The sequence below is a fragment of the Ailuropoda melanoleuca genome, chromosome 1, assembly GCF_002007445.2.
Source record: "Ailuropoda melanoleuca isolate Jingjing chromosome 1, ASM200744v2, whole genome shotgun sequence".
Classification (NCBI taxonomy): domain Eukaryota; kingdom Metazoa; phylum Chordata; class Mammalia; order Carnivora; family Ursidae; genus Ailuropoda; species Ailuropoda melanoleuca.
This window is the reverse complement of record NC_048218.1, coordinates 74336946-74349087: the sequence shown is the minus strand read 5'-3', so window position 1 is coordinate 74349087 and position 12142 is coordinate 74336946. Positions and strand designations below refer to the sequence as shown.

The 12142-nt window shown below is 43.8% G+C and overlaps 1 protein-coding gene across 7 annotated transcripts in view; it reads left to right on the top strand.

Moving 5' to 3' along the window:
* The first annotated feature begins 1598 nt into the window (after nucleotides 1-1598).
* Nucleotides 1599-12142, top strand: part of IL1RAP (interleukin 1 receptor accessory protein) — a 136329-nt gene continuing 125785 nt past the window's right edge. For all 7 annotated transcript variants that reach the window (XR_004625712.1, XR_004625710.1, XR_004625709.1 and 4 more), the window contains exon 1: nucleotides 1599-1731. The gene's annotated coding sequence lies outside the window, so the exon portion shown is untranslated. The remainder of the gene's footprint in view (nucleotides 1732-12142) is intronic.

Here is a 12142-nt window from a genome sequence, read left to right as displayed (position 1 = left end):
ATCGTACCCTATTGGTCATGAGAATTAAATGAGCTGATATATGCAACCTGCCTACTACATTGTAAGCACTTATAAAGTGCTTGATAAGTGTATTATATAAGAACAAAAGTCCATGCCCTGAATATGTTCAATGAATGAATAACAAATCAAAGAACAGTTTTATTTTTGTTTCGTACCGGTAATTTTAAAATTCTTTTGGGTCATTTGCTTTTGGGTTCATACACAATGTTGTTAGCATGTAGTACGTGTCAGGTAGCCAGAGACAAATAATCGTTTCTCGGGTTGAATTTTCACAAGTGATAGCATTAAGTGCAAGAACATGAACTTTTCTACAGCTTGGATTATCCTGTTATTTTGCCTTGGGGAGTTAAGCTCCTTGAAGGCAGGGGCACTGTCTGAGTTTAGCTGTGCTGGCCATCTTTGGTAGAGACTGCCACCTGCCAGTTCCACCTGCTAGTTCATTCAGCCCCTATTCTTCTTTCATGTCTTTTGTTCTCCTTTGTCTTAATTGCTTTCTCTGGATCTCGCTTTCTTGGATAAATTCATAAGATTCAATTAGGTAACTCTAAATGTGGAAGAAAAAAAATTCAAGGAGGCTGCGGTGGGCAAGGTATGTGTGAAGAGACAAGTCAACGTGGTAAACGGCCTTTGTTAGGAGGTGTCAAAAATGGGGACAGATGACGAAGGGGCCCTGCCAGTCAGGAAGAAATCACAAGGGACTACCAACAGAAGGTTCTTGAAAAAGAACAATGAAAGTCATTATAAATCTTGTTTAGGATGATTATACAGATGACCATCTTGAATGGGAGAGAGCACTTGAGGTCTCTGGCAGAAATCTGGAGAAATGGGAATGAATAAAAGGGAAGTAATATATTTTGAGATTATTTCCTTCTATAACGATTCATTCATTCATTCATTCATTCATTCATTCATTCATTCATTCATTCAATACACATGTATTGGGGCCTACTTTGTGCCAGGCACTGTGCTAGGCACTCATATCCACCCGTGGAAAATACAGATTCAGTCCTGCTGTCATGACCATTTGTTTGTACCACGACTGTCACTTGTGGCGGAGCAAGAGCTCCGGAACACCGAAATTAAGTCTGTTTCTTCCTGTGGCACTCTGTGCTTGGCACATTGTGGGCGCGCGCACATCCTGTAGTCTGAATTGATTCACGGCTTTGGTGCAGCAGGGCAGTTAAGTACACAGAGCCGGGGAGAAAAGGCAGGGTGGCATGGATCTCGCCTGTAAGACCAGGATCTTGCAAGGAACGCATGTGTGCATCTCTGTGTATAGTGGGGGCGTATCCTCCCAGCGCGCCTGGCAGCCGGCCAACCGCCGCGACCCACCCTCTCCTCTGCGGGCGCGCTGGAGCCAGCGCAGGCGGTGGCGGGGCGAAGCCGGGGCCAGGCGCAGCCTCGCGGCGGTCCGCACGCCGGCCCGGCGCGGCTCCTCCTCGCCGCGGGNAGGAGCGCCGGGGGCTGGCGAGCCAGGACGGCGGGTGGAGCCGGAGCAGTCAGGCGGCGGCCAATCGCGCCGCGCCGGGGGAGGAGCCCCAAAGGGGGAAAAAGAAAGTGCGGCGGAAAGTAAGAGGCTCATTGGGGGAAGACTGGCCGGATCAGGGTCCCCGGGCTCCGCTTTGGCCAGACTCACCGAAAGAAGCAGTGCTGAGCGACCCTGCACCCATCCCCACCGGTTCGCTGCCCCCGCTCTCCTTCCCCAGAAAGGTGAGTCTCTCGCTGTCTTGAAGGCTCGGAGGAATCACCTCCCCACAGAAATCTCAGGGTGGAAGGACTCCTGAAAATCGTCTCGTTCAACCCTCTTATTTTCCAGAAGGACAAACTGAGGCACAGAGCAGGGCAGCGACTGGGATAGATCACACAGCTAGTTAGTGCTGTGGTCGGGACTCGAACCCAACTGTCCAGAGCCCCATCTTTGCTTTGTGGAGATTTAGGTACCGCAGTTTGGGGACGACTGCGCGTTGCTGCACCCCACTTCCAGCCCTCTGAGGGATCTACCCTGGTGTACCCCCGCCTGGGTTTCTCCAGGGCGCTGCTGTGAGCGGTGAGGATAGAAGAGGGCAGTGTGTCCCAGCGTGTTTCGTGCCGCTCCCAGCCAGGAGCTGTGACAGCCTGGGGAAAGGCTGCTTGCAGCTTCGCTCCGTCCTCCCCTGACCTGCTTTCTCAGAAAGATGCCCCTGCCGAGGGTGTCTGGCAGGCTCCTGGGGAGGCGGTGGCGAGGGGAGGGACGTCGGGGCGCCGCTGACTTGGGTTGGTACTCACAGCTGTCTCCCAGCGTGGGGAGGAGGCTGGTGGTCCCGTAGGGGGTGGGATGCCCCTGGATCAGAAATAGCTGGCTTCACGGAGCCATGGCCCCTGGCACTTCTGAGTGCTGGCAGGGAACGAGGAAGCTGAGTTGAAGAGAAAAATCACCAACAGAAAAGCAAACTTCTGCCGTTTCCTTTAAGAACCAGTACCCAGTCTGTCTTCCCTCCACCTCCGGTGGGGAAATTGAGACCCACCGCGCCTCTGGAAGCGCTTTTGCGGCTCTGTTCACGGATCTGGGTTAGCCACCGGCTGAGAAAGAGGATTTACCTGGTTTTGATTCCAGCTCTGCCGAATATTAGCTGTGTGAACTTGGTCGGGCAAGTTATCCAATCTTTCTGGTACTCAGTTTCCTTCCGGGCCGCAACACGGAGATTCTAAAGATCACAATGAGCCCTGACGGTAGTTGGGAGGATGAGATGGGATAATTCAAATAGTATAGTATGTTAGTGCAGTGCCTGGCCTGGCATCTGGTTAATTGGAGATTGATGGCCATTGTTGTAAATATTGTTATACACAGGGGATTTTAAGAAAAGGTGATTTCATACTTCCTTAAAGTGACTTTTTTTTTTTTAAAAATCTGGAATGCTGTGGAGTTTTCTTATTTGGAGTTTGAACATCTTTTATAGGAAGTATTATCTGAGTGCTGTCTCCATGTGACTTTGATCATGGATGCTTGAGCTGGAATATAAAACAAATGTTTCTCAGTGATGCCAAGCCCCCTAGTTTTTAGGCCAAGCCTCAGGTCTATGAAGCTCTGGTCTGAGGCATCCTTTATTGGCAAAGAGGGTCTTGAATTTGATGAAAAGTAGGAAGACAACAGAATTTGGAAGTTCCTTTTATGTTACAGACTGTGCTAAACCTTGTATTCCTGCTGTCTTAGGTCAGACAAGCAATTTATGTTTTCTTTAGTAGAGGAAAGCAGCAACACAATTCTCATGTATTTCTTTGGGATTATGCCGTGATGTTGCTAAATTCAGTCCCTCCGGACATAGACTTACCTTATTTAAACACAAATGCTGCACATGTCTACTCTAGTCTTCCGTAATTATTGTTATTTTAAAATGAAATAGCTCCCCTCATATGTCCCCACCAGGCTCATGAAAATTGATTTTATTCTGATTGACTTCATACAGTTATTTACTACTGTCTCCTGCCTATGCCGTAAGTCCCCAAATTGAGCGTTCAGCATTTATAGTTGGCTTCCTGCTTCCCAGTCCCTCCCATTTGCGTGGGGAATTGATGAGTGCATGGGGGGAGATGTGATACATCTTGAGGGGAGGGAAGAACTTCGTGGTGCCTCTGTAGGCACCTCCTGCAGCCAGTGTTTGCAGGGGATGGGATCACTTGCGTCCGTCAGCCTGTTCCGTGTACATGCATTGTGATGAGCTGGCCAGGATACATCTGAACGTGTGCCTGAGAAATAGGGGACTTGTGGGCAAAAAGAAAATGTTAACAATAAGGTCAGAACAAGGGGATGGAAGGGAGATTGGAAGGTAATTTTTTTTGGTTCTGGTTCTTTAAAGAAAGGATACCCAGTTATACCTTTCCTCCTTATCCGGATTATTTGTTACAAAATTCATACATACATAATATAGAAACTTCAAAATTTCCAAAATATATTCCATATATATTATCTTTCTTGCTACTTGTGATAACCCTGAGAGAAGGACATGGCAGGCATATTAATGGTGGAAGGAGCTTAGGTTTTGCGGTCAAATTCAAGTTTCAGCCCTAATTCCTCTGTAGCTAGGTCATACTGAGTGATTTATTTCACCATTTAGAGCTTTTGTTTTATCCAATTCTAAAATGGAAAAGAAAACGCTTACCCCAAGGGTTTGTGTGAGGATTAAATTCAGTGGAATAATGTAAAGTATATGTAGTGAGTAGGTGCTCATTAAATGATGCCTCTTCTTAGCTGTCTCAATTTTATGGAGAAAGAGACTGAGTGAGACTCAGAGAAAGGAGAGGTTGCTAAGAGTCACATGGTTATTACGTTTTGGCCCTGGAAGTACAGTTCACACCTTGTAACTTGTAGTTAAGGGCTTTTCCCCGTCACACCCTGTCACCTCTCCAGTGAGTTCTTTAACAATTTACCTCAGTTAAGTTGACCTTATTGGGCTGGTGATTGCAGGGTATCCTTTCTGTCCCAAAGAGGAAATTTTCTTGCTGAGGGAACAATCTGGAAACATGCAGCTCTCGGGAGAGGAAGTTCAAAAGCCCTGGTCTCTAAGGCAACCTTCCTACTTTCCTGTGTTCTGTGTAATGCACCTTCCATTCCTAAGAGGAGGGGGACTGTGAAGACATAAAGTTCAGACTTATATTACATATTTCTTCCTGTTCTGAGTGGTTTCTTCCGTCTGTCACCCTTGTGCTAAATCATAGGGTAGTAAGAAGATGGAGGAACAAGTGTCATGAGCGACCATAGTGTTCTTCACTTCTTTCACTACCACCGTGGGTACAGGATGGAATGGAGAGCAGTAGGCAGAGGAAGCATTTGCAGAAAAGACCACTCGCTGCTTGCTGGCCGTGCTGATCACTGGTCTGGAGCCTCAGTCCTCCCTGTGGAAACTGATGGCTGCAGGCTTATGTAGGAAAACGAACAGATCTGTTTCTGGCCCAGGCAACGGGGCCATTTATCCGTTGAGACTCCCCACAGGCCATCAGGTTTCTCTGCTTTGCAGCAAGCAGACAGGCTTGCAAATGCAGTTCTAGGAGAAACGTTTTGCTTCTTGGTTTTGGCATTTGGAAGCATATGTTTGCTTTTGCCAAAAGGTATCCAGTGAGCGTCCTCTTACCTGGCACTGTTAGAAAAGCAGAATGTGGCTGGAGGAAATCAGAGGAGGAGGCAGAAGAGGAAAAAAAAATAATAAATAAAGGTTATCTCCAGCACACACACAGTTTCATTTGTTGCTCAACTTTGTCAGGGCTTCTGCTGGTGACACAGATGTAGGATCTGGTGTCACTGTCGCCTTGCCCGTGAAATATTAAAGAGAGCCACCTACTGTGCTCTTTGCCCATTTTGGAAATTGTTCTGTGGGATAAATAAAAACCCCGAAGGATGCAAAAGTTACAGAACATTTGGCATCTGATATTTTGGAGGATTAATTCAGGTTAGCTACTCATTGGCTCAGGTTTGGATTTTTTTTCTTTTTTTTTCTGTTTTAGAAAGTGAGAATGCACCGAGGGGGTTGTGGCACTGATGGGAAGACCTCCTGGTAGCCTGACTTGATTCTGCCCAGCTCTGGCACCTGGGGCAGTGTGGAGTTGTAGAACCGACAGGGACCTGAGGCAAGTTAGTGTACGGCAGTCAGCCTCCTGTCTCCTCAGCCAGGAAACAAGAACGCTCATGCCTGCCCGGAAACCGGAGTCCCTATCCCAGCACCTTATTCATGGGAGGCGTTTGATAAACATGAATTCTTTCTTCTGCTACTAGTTCTTTCAATTTATTAGTCTGTTAAATTGTGAAAATCAAAATTTAATAGCTATTCTCTACGGAACTCCATTGTGGATTGTAGGGAGTGCTTTACAAGTATCACCTCATTTAATCCTTGCAGTGACTCTGTGTATTTTTGGAGACAACTGAGGCTCAGAGAGGTTAAGTAGGTGAGAAAGACCTGAGATTGTGTGGCCTCTGGACTAGAACTGAGGGCCCGGGCTAGGACCGATGATGGCCCACCCATCCTCATCCTGCCTTTCTGAGCCTGGTATTATCTTGCCTGTGACTGAGAAGTCTCTAAGTCTGGGCCTCAAATGGGAGGTTCTTCTGCTACAATACATTGTTATTTTTCTTTAAGATTCTCTTCAACTCTGAAATCCTGTCCCCATATCTCTTTGTAAAAGTTGAGGCTAGAAGGAGAAAGGGGAATAAAGAGAAAATACCCTTATGTTTTATACCAAGAGATCTATTTTCCGGGCAAACAGAGGAGGGCAAAGGAAATCAGCATTCATTGGTGCGTGCACTTCTGTCATTTCACTTAAGCATAAAAATAACTCTCAGATATATATTATTGTCTGCCTTTTACAGATGAAAGAACGAAAGCTCAGGGAGACTTACAGACTTGCTCAAGGTTAGTCAATTAGTAAGAATTAGAACTGGTGTGTGCCTGAGTGCAAAAGGCGTCTGGTCTACTATGCCGTGTTTGCTAGATACCACACCATCAAACTGGAAGACTTGTAGAGCTAGATTCAGGAATGTCCCCTCCCTGTGTCCTCACACCATACTGCTGCAGCAGCCATGTCCTCTCCTCCTCTCCCTTCCTACGCCTGCTGCTGGAATCCTATCCTGAGCCCCCATGCTTATACCATCATCTTTCTATCTCTACTGTGATTTTCAAAACTTACTACTTTGTTTTCACTCTGGGCCAGTAATTTGTCCCTTTGTGTTCTTGTCCAAGTCCCTGATTAGCGCCTAAGCAGCTGAAGCACTTATATGTAAAAAGGGCAGAGTGAAGGGAACGATGGCTTCATACTGTGTCAGGTTGGCCCAGTGTTGGCTTTCTCGTTTTCTCACACTTTTTTATATTATTAATGATCTCAAAGGCTGTCTCTACAGACTTGGAAGGTAACTTTCATTTCCTCTAATGTTATGATTACAAAATCAGAAAAATGCTAACGAGTCATAGACTCTAAGAAGGTTGGACATCACTGGCTCAATGATGGAAAAAAAGACATTTTTATCCTAATAATAAAGGGTGTTTTGCAGCAAACACAGGGAAGGAAGGGCTTGCTTGCATATATTGACAGCAAGGCCAGTGTCAAGTGTCATAAATTAATTACCTGAAAGAAAGTAGGAAGTTTCCAGGGAGGTGGGAAGCTGCAATGAACTTCAATCTCAAGGTTTCTAAAAGCAATGAAGAATGAACATCCATCCATCTATTATTTGATATAATTGAAATAAAGACAGGTGACCTTTTATATCTAGCTTCTATCCAGGAGAAGCGTGTGGTTTCTACCTGTCTGGCACATAAGTCCTTACGATTACCCTGGCTTCTTTGTTTCCGAGTCAATGCTAAAGGCAACAGAAAAGAGAACCAGTCATTTTATAAACTCTGATATCTGAAAGTGTTCTTTTCGTAGATAACATTTCCTTAAGCCAGTTATGGTTAGATGCTATGGTAACCTAAAACTGTGGCTATATAACATTCGTGAGCTTCAGCATGAGACCAACTTCCCTGCGTGTGACTTTGCACAAGTTGTCCGTCTCTGCTTTCTTTCTCTTTTCTTTTCTTTTCCTTTCCTTTCCTTTCTTTTCTTTTCTTTTCTTTTCTTTTCTCTTTTCTTTTCTTTTCTTCTCTTCTCTTCTCTTCTCTTCTCTTCTCTTCTCTTCTCTTCTCTCTTTCCTTTCCTTTCCTTTCCTTTCCTTTTTTTAAAAAAACGATTTTATTTATTTATTTGAGAGAGAGAGAGATAATGAGAGAGAGAGAGAGCACCAGCAGCGGGGAGGGGGAAAGCCGGCTCCCTGCTGAACAGGGAGCCTAGACACCTGGGGCTAGATCCCAGGACCCTGGGATCATGACCTGAGCCGAAGGCAGATGCTTAACTAAGCCACCCAGGCGCCCTCTGTTTTATTTTCATCATCTGTGAAGGGGATAGTGAAACCCATTTCATCAGGATTTTGATAGGTGTCAGTCATATGCCATAACATTTGATAAGGGCCTGGTGCCTGGGAATTTTAACCTTTATTATGATTAACAGGTGCGATGATATTCAATTACATGCCCAGATTGATATTGGAATAGGAAGTGCAAGACTTAGGTTCAAATAATAAGTTTTAGTTTATGTAGAACTCTAACCACTCAAAATGACTGTTGTTATATACATACGCACACACATTTTTTTTAACAATAATCGGAGGTAATTAAGGCATGTGTCGCTAACATTTATATCCTGAGTCTGAGAGGCTAAATATTGCTGAGACTACACAGCTAGCAAATAGTGGAGCTGGGACTTGGATCCCAGCTTTCTAACTCCAAGTTAAGTGTTTTTTCCCCCTTAATGATTCAGTCCAACAGCCCCAATACTGGTTAATTGCTTTTCCTTCTCAGAGTCCTTTTTCTCACTTCTAAAATGAGAAATTTGGACAAGGTGCTCTCTAAGGTATGGTGTTCTATGAATTTGTGCCTGTAGAGTAATGACTTGGGAGATATCATGAAAAGCTAAGAGAAGAACTGCTTTTTTCTTTCCACAGAGGTACCCATACAGCATGGCATGTGGGGTGGCCTAGTCCCAGACACCCAGAAGGCTCCTTGTCTTCAGTGAGACTCACAGCTGAGCACTGCACTGGGAGTCAGATCCATAAAGACACCTTCCATGTCCTTCAGGATGTGATTCTGCCACATTCCTATGACCTGTAAACTGTTTTCCCCCCTCAGGATCCAGGTTTGGGGGTGGGAAGAGAAAATAGATGGCTGGGTTATGCACACTGACATTTATTGTTTGGGAAATGAAAAGAGAGCCTTTTTATATAAAGCAAGCTCTGTATCACCATTAATCACCATAATCTTCTACAAAGAAATAAAGAGATAAAATATTTGGCTTTCATTTGAATTTTAGCATTATGAGTGCATATTTTCTGCTTTCTTCTTTTGAGCTAATTTAGTGCCCATGGAAGAGGCTTGGCTCTCATTGAATAAATATAGGAGTTCTTTCAACTTACAGAAATGATGGATGCTGGAGAGTGGAAATACACACTAAATAGCACTTTTCTGGAAAATTAGACTTTGGTTTCCAATTACAGAATGAAACAATGGCAGGGGTTGGGGATTGAATGGTTAGAGTGAGTAGTGAAAAGTTGGCTGGCTTTAAAGTCATTGAATCCTAGATATCTGCTTGCTTAGCCTGTGCAGACTTAGTTTCCTCATCTGAGAAATGGTAATTAGCGTACTCTAGCTCTAACCTAGACAGACACACATCTATACCTATATCTGAACCCGTATCTATATACTTATGTATATTACCGAGGTTAAAGTCAGATAAAATGTTTTAAGTCCCTAGCACTTAATACCTGGCACCCAAAGGGCCCTCAATAAGTATTCATTCCTCTCCTCATTCAGCACTGTTGTTTACCCCAAAGCCTCAGCCAGATGATGAAATTCACATGAAACACAGATGGAGAGGGGGTGTGTATTGAGTAGATGCTTCCACTGGTCTAAGGACATTTTTCGCATTTTGACAAACAATGGGGATGGTAAGGATAGGAAGTGAGTGTGATATTTACCTTAAAATATCTGGAAAGTTTTCATGTGGAGGAGGAATTAGACTGGTGAAAAATTGTGGTGCATGGACCATCTGCATCTGAATCGTCTGGACAGCTTATTAAGGAAGCAGGTAGTTAGGGTCTCTGCACTGAAGCCTCAGAATCACTGGATCAGAATTTTCTAGACCAAGAGGCAGTATATTGGAGGGGACTGGAGTCTTGTTACATAGATTCATATTCTGGCTCCATTTGTATAATTCCGGGCAAGTTACTTAAGTTCTTCATGTGAAATGAGGTAAACACAATATGTAATTCATTTGATTGTTAATGACGACTAAGTCAGTTAATACAAATGAAGTTTCCAGAACAGTGACTGGTACAAGGAACCACACGTTATTTCGCTCAGTGTGTGAGCCGGTCTTTAAAATACCTTGTAATGCTGTGTATGATTTGTATTCTGTTTCCTCTCTGCCCCAGTCTCTCAGATAACCAAGAAGCTAACTCCTTCACCTCTTTGGAAGCTTTTGCTCCAACATCTTCTCAGCAAAGGCTATTCGGCTGCTTTATATAAAATTACCCCCTTCCTGCTTCCCATCTCTACCCATGCCAGTGCTCATCTCACTGACCCACTCTGCTTTTCCTTTTTCTATAGCAATTGTCACCTTTATCAGCTTCCACATATTTAGTCTGTTCATTGTTTATTGTCTAGTTCAGCCCCCACTAGAACATAACACCCACAGGGCCAAAGACCCCACTCCCTGCTATATCCCCTGAACAGGGCCTAGCCAATAGCAGCTGCTTAAACATGAGGAAAGGATGAATAAATAAATGCATAGGTAGGTGGTAGTATAATTATTTGTCCTCAAGAGGTAGAAAGAAAGAGATGGAACTGGACAAGAAAATGAATTACATATGTAATATTGAAATTTAAAAAAAACTTGTTTTATGCACATACATACACACACATATATTATGCTAATACACATATATATGCATACTGCCTTGAGAAGATGACATTTGAATTAAGGGAAGAGCCTGTGAAAGAGCCAGGCTAGTCTGAGATCATGGTTGAGGTGGCAGGGACCAGGTGAGAGGGGAAAAAGGACTGGGAATAAGGTCCTAAGATAAGCTGGGGCCACATCAGGTTTTCTTTTTTACATATATATATTACTATGTTATGTTAGTCACCATACAGTATATCCTTAGTTTTTGATGTAGTGTTCCATGCTTCGTTGTTTGCATATAACACCCAGTGCTCCATGCAATATGTGCCCTCCTTAATACCCATCACCAGGCTAGCCCGTCCCCCTACCCTCCTCCCCTCTAAAACCCTCAGTTTGTTTCCCAGAGTCCATAGTCTCTTGTGGTTCATCTCCCCCCTTAAATTCCCCCCCTTCATTTTTCCCCTTCCTTCTCCTAATGTCCTCCCTGCTATTCCTTATGTTCCACAAATAAGTGAAACAATACGATAGTTGTCTTTCTCCGCTTGACTTATTTCACTTTGCATAATCTCCTCCAGTTCCATCTATGTTAATGTAAATGTTGGGTATTCATCCTTTCTGACGGCTGAGTAATATTCCATTGCATGTATGAACCACATCTTCTTTATCCATTCGTCTGTTGAAGGGCATCTCAGCTCCTTCCACAGTTTGGCTATTGTGGACATTGCACATCAGGCTTTCTTGTAGACTGTGGGAAGGAGTTGGGATTTTATGCAAAATGCAGCAGGAGGTCACTGAAAGGATTGAAGTAGGGTGGTGACCAGGTTTGATGTATTTGGAGCCTCAAACAGTGAAAGGAAATGGAAGAATTTATGTATAAGATGAAAAGTTAAACTGCTTTGATGTCATATAAGGTCCTACGAACAGAGGAGAAAGACAGTTCAGTTTCACTGATGTGTCATTCATAGACTTTCCCATTAGCATGTCTCAAAGCACACACACACACACAAATAGGCAAAATAGGCAAAACCGATTCCTTTGCTTTTTCTCAAATGATATCATTCTTGTTTCCACATGTACTAAGTAATGGATGAAAATGTGTGCACCGTGGCTCAATTCAATTCAGCTGGAAATTTTACAGTTCTTGTGTAGGTGTCTTATGTAATCAACACTGGACCCAGAGCTATTTCCTTATAAGATTTTCAGTACCAGTTTCTGAAATCTGATGTATTGAGGACTAAGCATATGAAAGGCAAATTTAATTCCATGTAAGATCAGTTTCTTCTTTCTGGCTCTACAAAGCTAAACGGTGCCTAACTCGTCAAGAAATAGAACTGTGCCATGAAGTCTTTACTGAGATATGCATGTGTAGTCTCATATATGCCTTTACTGATATAAGTGAAAAACAGCTTGATAGCATGTGCCAGGCATCTTTCAAGTGCTTTACAAATATTCGCTTATTGAAACCAAAGAATAACTTTATCCTGTTATTTCTCTTTGTAGAACAGAAAAGTGAGGCTCAAAGTCACACAGTCAGTAAGTGGTAGAGCCAGTATTTGAACTTGGGGCAAGTGTAACCACTTTACCATTCTGCCTTCTGATTGTAAGTGACCCTAAATATTTTATTCATCTCTATTTGCCCCGCTTCATGGTGACTCATATGAAGGAATAGTTC